The 12,440-nt window shown below is 32.1% G+C and overlaps 1 protein-coding gene across 2 annotated transcripts in view; it reads left to right on the top strand.

Annotated features, from left to right (window-relative positions):
* MARCHF1 (membrane associated ring-CH-type finger 1) overlaps positions 1-12,440 on the top strand; it is a 635,011-nt gene that overhangs the window by 187,037 nt on the left and 435,534 nt on the right. For both annotated transcript variants that reach the window (XM_019650581.1, XM_019650582.1), the window contains exon 2: positions 4,465-4,541. The gene's annotated coding sequence lies outside the window, so the exon portion shown is untranslated. The remainder of the gene's footprint in view (positions 1-4,464; positions 4,542-12,440) is intronic.

A 12,440-nucleotide genomic window follows, 5' to 3' on the forward strand; every position in this document is an offset into this window, starting at 1 on the left:
ACATTTTGAAAGAATACCCCCATCGAGTTAATTAACACACCTACCACACCTCATATATTTACCTCTTTTGTTTTGGTGAGAACATTTAAGATCTACTCTACAGTATTATGAACTACAGTCACCATGTTATACATTAGGTCCTCAGATCTTGGCCATCTTATAACTGAAAGTTTGCACCCTTTTACCAGTATATATCTTTTCTTAACTTAAAGTTGGCCTTGAATAAAGCCTATTGTGTCTTATGTACTTAATTGTCATTCTGAGCCTATAATGCAGAGTGGGAGCTACAATGACTTTGGGTGAGATGTGTATATTTTACATGATAAGTATGTATTTATCAATTCTTATTCATAATGTTCTTATTAAGAATGGATATTGAATGACAAAAACATTTTTAGCACTTAAAATGATTGTAACATTTTTCTTCATTAATCTATTTATATGACAAACTTTTAAAATGAATTTCTGTTCTTTAGATTCCACATATAAGTGAGATCATATGGTATTTGTCTTTCTCCATCTGACTTATTTCGCTTAGCATAATATTCTCTAGATCCATCCAGAATAAACAAACAAACACAATGGAAAGACACTCAGAGATATAAAGAAAAACAACAACAACCAAAAAAACTGATGGTTGTTAGATGGGAGGGGGGTAGGGATGGGGAGAAGATAAAGGGGTTAGAAAGTACAAATTAGTAGTCACAATATTGCCATGGAGATATGAAAGACAGTTTGGGGAATATAATCAACAATGTTGTAAGGATTTCGTAGGGTGTCAGATGGGTACTTGTCTTATTAGGGATACCACTTCATGGACTGTGTAGATGCCTGACCACTGCACTGGACACCTGAAACTGAACTAGAATAATATTGAATGTCAGCTATAAATATGCTGTATATATGAGTATAGTTATGGGATGTAGAGTACAGCATAGGGATTGTAGTCAATGAAATTAGAACAGCTATATAGGATGTCAGAGGGGTAGTGGTGGGGGGTTCACTTTGTGAGGGGTATAAATGTCTAACTATTACATTGTTTTGTACACCTGAAACTAATAAAAAATAAAATGAATTTCCTATTATTGAACTATCCTTGTTTTCCTGGAGTAAATCTCATGTAATGACGTGTTAATCTTTTAAATGTGCAGTTGGATTATCTTTGCTAATTTACTTATTTTTTCATGCATAAGCATATGTATTGATCTGTAGTTTTCTTATGTAGTGTAATTTAATCTAGCTTTATCACCTACTATATTCATTCATAAAAAGTTTAGAAATGTTTCTTTGTGTTTTTTTGGGAACAACTTAATGGTATTGGCATTATTAGATCTTTGGAGATTTAATTGACTACATTTGTGAAAATATCTGAGCCTGGTTCATTTGTGTATGGTATTTATTTTATAACTTTACTTCTTCTATAGAAATGGGTCCATTTAACCTTTTTTTCTCTGCTGTGGTCAATTTTTGTAAAATCATAAAACATAATATAGAGCCTGTATTGGAAAGAAACAGAAAATTTTAACATAGCATTTAATTTTTGTACTGACCAAATTTCCACATTAAAAAAAATGGCAATTCTTGTAATATAATGCATGGATCATTATATAGTACCCTCGAATTTAAGCCTATGTTAATATTTACTTTTGGATTATTAATGATTAATAATGCAATGATTTATATTATAATGAAAGCACCTTATAGACTTAAACAGGGAGTTCAGCAATACCTTTAAGTTGCAGTACCCCAAGAAAGATGATGTGAACTACAACAGCAGTATATCAAGCATAGCCAGTGCATTAATGCCAATGTGAGATTTTAAAAAATTTTATGCACATGTATGCATATATATGTACATACATATAATGATAGATTATATAAGTAGGTAGGTAGATAAAATAGAAACAGGTAAATAGAAAGATTGATGGCTATATCAGTTTGAAGCTCAGCTACTTGTTTAGAAGCACAGATTATCATACATGTTATTAAAACACCATTTTATTGATTATCAGGTCTTCATCAAACTTGTTTATCTTCTGAAAATCCAAGTGGAATGATGTATCTTGACCCTATCTTATTGTACTATAACAATTTATTCCACTTACTGGAAGTTTGTCATAATAAATATGCAAATTGCCTATTTTGGGATTACACAGTTATTAATAAAAATATGAAAATATGTTTCAAGTGAGTGGGGAACCCTTAGATATTCTATTCTCAATCTGAGTAGCCAGATCTGTCCAGCATTTTTAGTGAAATAATAATTTTACCTTTAACTTACATTCTTCCTTTTTCCAAAAGGATCTGCCACAGCCATGGGGAAGTGGTGTCAAAGATAAGTCTCATGTCTAATCATTGTCTACCATCTGTTGACTAAATCTTGATATCTCCGTACTTCTGGCTGAATAATTTATTTTTGGGATATACTTATCTGTACAATTCTCTATTCCCTTAGCTCTCTCTCAGGATTCCTTTCAGTGACTCATAGTAAGATCATTTTCACACCCACCTCACCAAATGCCCAGATATATAAGAACACCAGTGTCAACCACAGTTTCCTCTGAAACTTTCTCCTTTCTCCAGATAACACACTTTTCTTTATGTAAACTTTGTTCTTTCCTTTCTCCCTTCCAACTCTCCCTCCCTTCTTTCCTTTATTGCCTGTCATGCCATATTGCACAAGAGGAAGTAAATGTTGGATAGGTACATATGAAGAGGGAAAACATTTGGTTTATTAAGCTTTGAAAAGGCCATCTGGAGAACCTAAAATGATGAAACAGTAGAATGTGTAACACTAATCTCTCTCATGCAGTTAATGACAATATAACTTCTGCACAATTTATTAGGGTTTCTGTTTATTTGTTTTCATTATGCGAATAGATCCATTGATATTTCACAATACTTTGTATTTGGAACTCAGATTTTGAATATCTAAATTCCATTTAAGTTATATAATCTTTAAAAGTGAGACCCTTCAAAATATGAACAGTTTTCAAGTTTTTCATTTTAATTTAAGCAAACCTGAAGGTAATCATAATTAAAGCTGGATGATAGCAGTTGGTCTATTCTGAGCCAAAAAAGGGCACCATTCTTTAATTTGTAAAAGAAGTCATTTGCAATTGTTGATAGATATTTGATTTCTAATACTTATTTTAGGTATTAGAAAATGCACAGTTGATAAAAAAATTATTTAGTGCAAGTAGAAATAACAATGACCTATTTTAAAAATTGCATTGATAATAATTTAAATGTTAATGGAAATTCTCATACATCTACACAATGTATTCTTCTCTTGTGGAAATGTTTTTGTTGTTATTATTTCTCTGACTTATCTGAGTTTGAATTTATTGTATATAATTTGAATTTAGCTTTTCTACCATTTATATTTACAATCTGTTCCCAGGGGCAGCAGTTGACTTTTGTAAATCAACTTATTAATTCTACAGGCAGATTTATTTTAAATAATTATACAACCTCTGCTTTAGCTGCATTCACATTGATTCTGTAAATAGATTCAACATTAATATGAAAATGTAATTGTATCTACAACTATAATGTTACTCTGTACATTCTTTGAAAATGACCAATCATATAGTATCTATGAGTACAATTTGTTAATATACCATCTGTGATCTTTCTTCATGTAAAAAAGAACATGGAGAGATTCTAAGAGGTTGATGTCAGATACCTGTATGGACATTGGCATTCTTAGCCCTTTCAACCAGACGTAGGCAATTCAATATGATAGTGATGTTTGCCTTTGGCTGGAGTGGGTCCTAAGGCAAATAAGGGTAGAATACTTGGTGCTGTTTTATACACACTTTTATATGGGGATATAAGAGGCAGTGAAGTATGTGGCTGTGGGTATTTTCTCTTGATGTGCTGCTTAGAATGTACAGGGATCCAAACATGAAGCTCTTGCTTCACATAATGTTCTTTGTTTATCCTTCAAGTGTGTCATCTTTTTATTTATCCTCATTTGGTTTAAAACATTCTGTCAATTTCAGACTGTATCATCATGAAACAACTGTATCAAACTGGGATTGGATGTTCTAGTTTGATTTTTAGTTTGCACTGAGCCTTTGGGGCTATTGCTGAGTGTCTTAGCTATTCAACAACAACACATGAAGGGTGTAAGCGACCTTTTCCGTCTTATACTACAAGAGACCATTTTAAACTTATTTATTAGAAAGTAAAACCTCAGTTGACTCATTCATAATATACTGAAGTACTTAGATGTTTTGGAACTGTATAGAAATTGATATAAATCCTTTCACATGATCTGCATAGGCACAGTTGACATCAGGGATAGTTTTGGTTATATTACAGTTTAAGGACTATTTATATAGGCCCACGGTTTGTACAGTTTTGTGTGGTCTTTCCATTACACAAACTTAGTTTCCTTATAGGTAATTTTTGTAACATTTCACTGTAAGTTTATTTATTTTAATTTTTCTTTTTTAGGAAATGTACCCAAGAAGAATTCTGAAAAAATATACTCAGTCGCCCTGCTGTGATTAAACGAGACACTGCTATATGTTGTAAGTTCATCTATTTTTATCCTAGATTAAGAAGACTTTCTGCTGCAGAGAAACACTTTTATTTTTAATTTGGAATTAGAGTAGAATTTTGCTTTAATGGAAGACTTAATTGATTTTATTCTTTTCAAGCTTCCTTTTACCTGAATTTTTTTCAATTTCAGTGAATAGTGAAAAGCATTTCTTTTTTAGATGAACTCTGTTTCCTTTTATCTGTTAGCCAATATTTTAATGACTTGTGATAAGAACTTTATCAGTTGATGAGCTAGTTTAAAGAGGCAGTGCTGTCAGTAATACTGATTTGGCCTGTGCCAATATATTGTTAATTATAATGTGCTTTATTTCAGTAAACAGATGTATTTGATTTTTTTCTCTGGTAACTGCCTTATGTGGCCTCATGAAGCTAATTAAATAAGGACTGTCTTTAGGAAACATATTGATTTTATCTTGTTAAAATACTTGGATTTCACATTCAAGTGTTATAATATTCATCTTGATGAGACATCTACTAGAAGACTTTGATGTACTAGAATCTGTCTAATACTCAATGACACAAAGCCAACAAACAAAGGCTATTGTGTGGAAAGTCATGCATGGCATTAAATTCAATGTTTCCTGAACCTTCAAATTTATAACCCTCTGATTACATCAAAATTGAGAAATTCTGCTATTTCAGTTTTTAAAACACAGTATAAAGCGAATAGATCTTCCTCTCTTTTACAAGCTGCCTTCTGATACTGAGATAAAATAGTCCCTTTTCATGTAATTAGTTTTCTATGACAGACCCAGTAGATTGAGAGAATGACATTTGTCATTTGCAACTTTTCTTCCTTCCTTCCTTCCTTCCTTCCTTCCTTCCTTCCTTCCTTCCTTCCTTCCTTCCTCCCTCCCTTCCTTCCTTTCTTCCTGCTTTACATTCAGGCAGACTATTTCCACCAAAAAAGAGAATAAATATGTTATATCCCCCATAATAAACGGATGGGGCATCAACTAGATGAAAGATGTACCTAAAGATCTGTAGTCAGTGGCACAGTAACCATCTCAACTGCTCTTTATCAGAGGTATTTTGTTACCATAGTATTTTTGAACAACTTAATTAGTGCTGAATGTTATTACACGAGAGCACACTTAAAGGTTACAGCAGATTACAAAACCTATACAGTAATTTAGAGGGTATAAATCAGTTCTAAAAGATTTTGAAATTGGTGGAAAACCACATACAAGAAATGAGGGAAAATTTGTAAAGACTAATATTAACGTATCTCATGAAGAAGAAACGAAGATTGTGTAGATTAACAACAACAACAAAAAAAATCCTTTATCTTAAATTTAAACTATGGTACAGTGATTCCATTTTTTTCCTAAACTCTATCCATTTATATTATTATTTTTCTCCATGGAAACTGGAGTGTCCCTTTAAGTCATTGTATTTAATAAAAATGACCAGTTCTCTATTTTTTATTAAAGATTTATCTATGTTTGTATCTAGCTCCTAAATTCCAATCTTTTATCATGGAGTAGCAACAGCATTAAAATGACTTTATACAATTTTATATTAATCTATTCAGCTAATGAAGAAGCTGACATATATAGAGGAGGTGCAGGAGAGAAATAAAAATTGTGTTTTAAAATTCTCAGCAATATGTCTGTGATGAAAATGTAAATGAAGTAGAATAATTCCATTTGAATAAGAAAACAAGAGTGAAATATCTTAGTATTATTGTTCATGTATGTAAAGAGATATTATAGAAAAGGGGACCAATTCTTTATTTTGTAGTGATTTAGGAAAACAAACAAACAACTGAAGTATAATAAACCTGCACTATTATCAGTATAAATTTCATGCTGTGCGAATTTGTAAGCACTAAAATAACTACAGTTAGAACTGGGAAAATCCTTTAGTTTGAAAGATCTTTTAAAACAAAACTAATCCTATTTTGCAGGAACTATCTGAGAGAAAAAATGCCCATTTATCTAACGTGAGAAATGTCTCAAGCCCAGTTACTGTTTTACATTCTGGTCCTTAGCTTCCGTCAGCATTGGCTTTGCTTTTCTGAGACCATAAGGAGGAGGAAGTTAATGGGTTTAGCAAAACACCTGCTCAGAAATGGTCCCAGTTGAATAACTGTCCAGTCCCTAATGGAGAATTCATATGGTTTTCTCTAAGGGTATAAAGGATGATCAAAGCAGACCCTCTGTGATTAGAATGAAAACTTCCCTGGGAGCTACGCTAATTTTGCTGGCTGGACTTCATCTAAACAAATGTTTTAATGAGCACATTAAAAAAAAAAATCACACCTATCTTTTTGCAGTTCATTATTGATATTTCCTTAAGAAAGGATTATACTTCGCAAGGTAATGATACCTTTCAACAGAAGCTATTTTTCTGGAATTTTAGACAATGAATTATTTCAGCTTAGAAATAACACTATCTTCTGGCTTAAAAAGCTAGTTATTTTATAGACTTTCTTTTCCCAGAAACTCAGTAGAGATGAAATCAGCATATATTTTTTTCAGGGTTTTAAAATTTATTTATTATTTATTTTTTAATTTAAGGAATTCAGTCAAATGAGTATTTGTTCTAAAGCTGTGGGGAATAAAAGAAAAGTGCAAATTATCATTGCTTCCAAATTACTATAATCTCATTGTGGAGAAAAATCAATTGTATAAAAATTAAATATAGGATTAAATTCAGTAAAAAATGCAGACTGTATTATGACCCTCTCACCTCCCACACCATTTTAAGTCTATCATTTGTGTGTCACATACATATTCAAAGAGATAGAGAAAACAACAACAATAATGAATGAATGAAATGCTGCAGTTATTCAGAAAATCAGTGTAATTGAAATTCAGAAATACAATATAGGTAAAACTTAATAGACACTAAAGGACTGATAGGATAAGGTAAGAACAATGGACTTGACTCTAGAATTTGCTTAGGATGTATGATGCATCCCAACTTCAAAGGTCTTGGAAAGAGAATTTTATGAAATGACTAGTGGGAAGCAAAGCTAAGTAGGTAAGTTTGGTCTAAACCATGAAAGGTCTTAATTCTGTGCTGGGTAGCCTATGCTTTAGCCAGTGAGTGGGAGGTGGTGACAAGATATTTCAATGAAATTCTCTCCTATAAATTACTGAATAATTGATATGGGGGAAAAGGGTGAAAAAAAATCAAAGATGGTGCCGTATGTCTAACTCTGAATAAGTGGGGAAATGGGCAGTGAATGGGAATCTGAAAATTAAGAGGTTGAGTGGAGAGGGCAGTTTGTACGAATGATATGTGCATTGAGATCGTCCAGTTAGTGAAATATCCTCAGCTGGTTTTCCAAGAGCTTCGAATCTCTGCTTATATTTCTATGTCAGCCTTATTCTTTTTGTTTTTTATGTCATTGGCATTTTTTTTTATAGTAAGACAAAATAGGTCATGTGTACTTATTGTCATTCTATACTATCACTACCCCTCTAGTTTATCTAAAAGTGAATTTTTAAATGAATAAACTTAGGGGTTCTTGAAATGTGGAAAGAAATGTTAATTCATTTTTGAGTACTTTTTACACACATGAAGTCCAGAGGTACATTCAGGAGTGAGTAATTGTTTGCTTCATTAACGATCAAACAGTTTGTTTTATAACCATGGACATTTTGTAGGAACAAAATGGATTTGATTCTTTGTTTCATTTACAAAGCTTCCTCTTACTTTCCTAAAAGACACTTGGTCAGAAAGAGAGAACTATGAAGTTGTATCCTAGACATTTTATTTGTTGATTTGCTCATTTACTAATAGGCACATATTTATGATGTGACCAGAAATAACTTAGACGTTCTCAAACGTTTATATTTATATAAACGTTATTATATAAATGATACTTATCCTGAAATTTTAAAAATGTATTGAACTATTTAAGTGATATTTGTAAAAATACACATAGGGTATATGAGAGTAGGACAGATGGCATAGGTACCATAAAAGAATGAAAAATAATAATATTTTCCTATTGATGTAAAAGAATGAAAAATAACTTCATATTTTCCTAAGTAGCAGAGACTACTAATTTAGAATAAAAATATTTATCAGTAATTTTCAAGAGTGTTGTAAGATCAATGAGACTTGTCCATGTGGACCATTTTGGGGCCCCAGCAATCAGTTGTGATAAAGTAGAATTAATAAGAATTATTTCAGCAATACAAACTAATATCTGTTTTTAGATATATTTTTGCCATTTTATTTTTAACATATATTACAATATATATTTTTAATGTTGTTTAAGCTAAAAGGCATTGGTGGTAATTAACAAGAAAAATACAGACTATGAACCAGAAACCACTGATACATGATGAATATCATGAGCCAGGCTCAAAATATCATGAGCCAGGCTCAAAATTGGACAGGAGATGGTTATATCAAAACAAAACACAACGAAACAAACAAACAGATGTGCTGGGGAAAGCTATAGCATTTCCGTAGATAGCTTTGAGTTTGTTAGACTCATCTTGTCTAAAGAAGGGCTAGCAGTTCAAGAGAAACGTTTTTCTCCCTCATGTCTTATGAGGATGGTTATACATTTGAATGACATAATGGCATGTATTCTCAATAGAAGCTGTAAAATATAGGAAAGATTTTCCACATATGGTTGCTTCTGGTATTTCAGCCTTTGGTAGATGCCTTGAATGACAATTACACGAGGAAACAAAGTGATTAAGTCAGCTTTCTGATTATTTAGAAACGTGGGGGAAAGCCTGAAGAATCGTAAAGGAGTAAAATAGTTGTCAGCTTTTTTTAGACAATTATCTTGAATGTCAACGGTTTCCAGCAGGCTTAAGATAGGAGTTTTATGGCAGGCAGCTCATAAGTGAGTGTTTAGTGAATATCTGAAGGGCAGGAATTTTTCATTCCTGACTGAGAAAGCACCTCTATGCTGTAGATATCAGCCATGTTGAAAATAAAGATATTTTATTATGAAAGTTAAAGGTTATGAATTCATTCATTGAGGTAACACATAAGGTTATTTAGCATATGTTGATGCTCACTCTGTTTATCACTAGATGTTGAGGTACCTGTGTGCAGGATGAACGTTTTTGTCAGGAAGGAACGTTAAATGCTTAAAGAGTGTTAAAAGAAAAAAAGTTTTGTATGTCTTTGTGTTAAAGATTTTGAGCCGAGATCTTGAAGACATACTATGTACCATCAAGACTATGAAACCTTAAGTGAGCCTCTTAATGAGTTTAATTTAATTGAAACTATTATAATGAATTTGCTAGGTAAACATGGTTTCCAAGTAGATTTACAGATATGTCTGCATTTTCCTTGCTCAGTTTTTTTTTTTTTTAAATTTAGTTTCTATACAAGGGAGTTATGGCAGTTTGTTATTTGGAGTAAAGCTCTTAACACCTCTAAATGGAAAACAAGTTTTTTTTTTTTTAATGTATGTGTAGCATAAGTACAAATGAGTAAGTGCAAAAATTAGAAGTCTCTAAAAGGAAAATTCACAGTTTCCTTTCAGTTAGAGATTCATTTATAGAATAAAGGTCCATTTAGTGAGCATCAGTTCCCAAAATAACAAAATTGTATCCATTATTTCTTCTCATGAACTGCAACAATGTTTCTTGCCGATTAGCAGAGACATTTCTTCTTCTTTGTTCATAACTACTATCAGTTGCCTCTGTGAGCATCCATGGTAGAAAATATAGCAAAATTAAGAAGCATTAGGTTCTCCGTTTTTATTGCTTTTTAAACACACACACACACACACACACACACACACACACACACACACACACACTCCTGACATAACTTCAGAAATACTATTGACAAAATTTCTTTTTGAATAATTTCTTTATTTAAAAAAGATTTTCTTTAAGTGTGACAAACTCTAATTTGTTTTTCCAGCATAATTATTAACTGTGACTTTCTATTTCATTTGTCTTAGCATTAAAATTAATGAATTCACCTTTAGTCCTGCTCTGAAGTTGATATTGAAAAAGGTTTTATGCATGATTGCTTCTTAATATGCCTCAGGTAATTGGTCCTATTACAGTCCCTTATCTAATACCTACCTGAGAAAATGAGACACCTTTCCAAGAAGTAGAGCTTATCTCACACTGATTTTGTTTCAGTGAGGTCATTGTCAACATGGAAGATGTTTGGATAAAGAAATATATAAATTTATAGAAATTGAAAAAAGTATTTTGTAGATAGATTTGATTGATTTGATTGGGTTAAATTGATTAAATTGGCTTGATTGGATTGGATTGTATGGCTACCAAAGTCAGGCCTTTTATTTATGTTGCCAGGAGCATTGGTTTTAAACTTTGTGTTGTATTTTGAGGAGACGGTGAATCAACGCATTGTTGATGATGACAAATTCAGGAATTTGACTGTGGTTTGAGGATTCTCTATACAAATCCAATGTTGGTCATATTTCAAATGCTAAATCTGAAAAAGGGAGTCTTTTCTGCTTTGCAATGATACAGAAAATTCTACATCATTGGGAGCCAAAAGGGAAAAATTAGGTCATTTATGCAGACTTTTCCTATGGTTAGAGTAGTTCCTCAGTGTTTTTAGTACAAAGGGAAAATGGTTTTGTGTCTGAAAGTATTACTCACTGTGTTTGAGGACAGACAAGAGTTAGGAACATAATACTCAGACTCAACCATTGCTATTACCACTAAGAAGTGTTTGGATTGGAAACCAGGTAGCCTGGGTTAGGAACTCCCAACACTATTCTAACACTACAATAAGTAGAATATAGTTATTTATCCCAAAGCTTTTAACACCGTGTGGTCAATGAGAAGAGCTCAAGCTTTGGAGTAAAACTGAAATTTAATCTTGACTTTGATAATTTCTCATTGAGTGGCCTTGGGCCTTAGGCCAAGCACTTGGTCAGTCTCAGCCCAAGCAAACCTTTTGTAAGATGGGGATGGTTAGTCTTTACCCTCTTACAGATGTTAGGTGCTTTACATGGCACGTAGTAGGCCTTAATACATATCAAGTAGATTTTCTTTATATAATTTTATGAGCATTTAATATATTAAACATTATTAAATATTTAACTACGAAGTTCTTTTTAAATAGTGTGGTGGTTACTCTTATATGTCCTCTGAACTTTAACCATTTTTTTTCTTTTTTCTTATAGTACTATTGTCATTTCTCAAGTAATATAGACATACAGTCTTCCAAAGTATCATTGATTCTTTTCCTTCTTTTGTATTGGTTACTTTGTGGGTCTGTAGGAATTATTCTGTAGTAAACAATGTTAAAATAATCACTTTTGGTCCAGTTTGTCTCTGAGCAGGTTTCAGAGGTGTTATAAGCTCTCCCCAAATTCCTCATGTTTGGAAAATCTTATCAGGCCTTGCATGTGGTCAAAAAGGTTCTTGCTGTAGGTCCCTGTCACTGCTTTGCCACTAACTTTATTACCTTGGGAAATCCATTTGTTTCTCTGGGGTATAGTTTTCTATTTTATAAATTAAGAAGAGAAAAGTAAAAATTTATTCATTTTATTAGCCCTTCTAACTTTCAAGGCATATTTGTATGTAGTCTAAATTGATCTCATGGTCATCTCTTTTCAAAAGATGACACACCTGAACAAAGTGATTCTTGATGTCTCTAAGGTTTGATCTCTTGTGACAGAAGCAGACTGAGTCAATTTCTTTCACCGCAAGGTTGCCTTCTATTAACTCTGAGGCAAATTACAAACTGATGACAATGCTAATGGTAATTTTCTTTTAAATTATAGAAGTATTGTATATCAAAGTTGAAAATTATAAATTTGACCTATGTCAAGTTTGAAAATAGGGAAAAACATTCTGGATTTTTATTAAATATTTATATTTATGTAGGAAAATTTTCCATGTTTATAATTCTTATTTCTGCCATTTAAAAATCATACAGAAAAAAAA

Source organism: Hipposideros armiger, unplaced genomic scaffold, assembly GCF_001890085.2.
Source record: "Hipposideros armiger isolate ML-2016 unplaced genomic scaffold, ASM189008v1 scaffold_142, whole genome shotgun sequence".
In the NCBI taxonomy this organism is placed as follows: domain Eukaryota; kingdom Metazoa; phylum Chordata; class Mammalia; order Chiroptera; family Hipposideridae; genus Hipposideros; species Hipposideros armiger.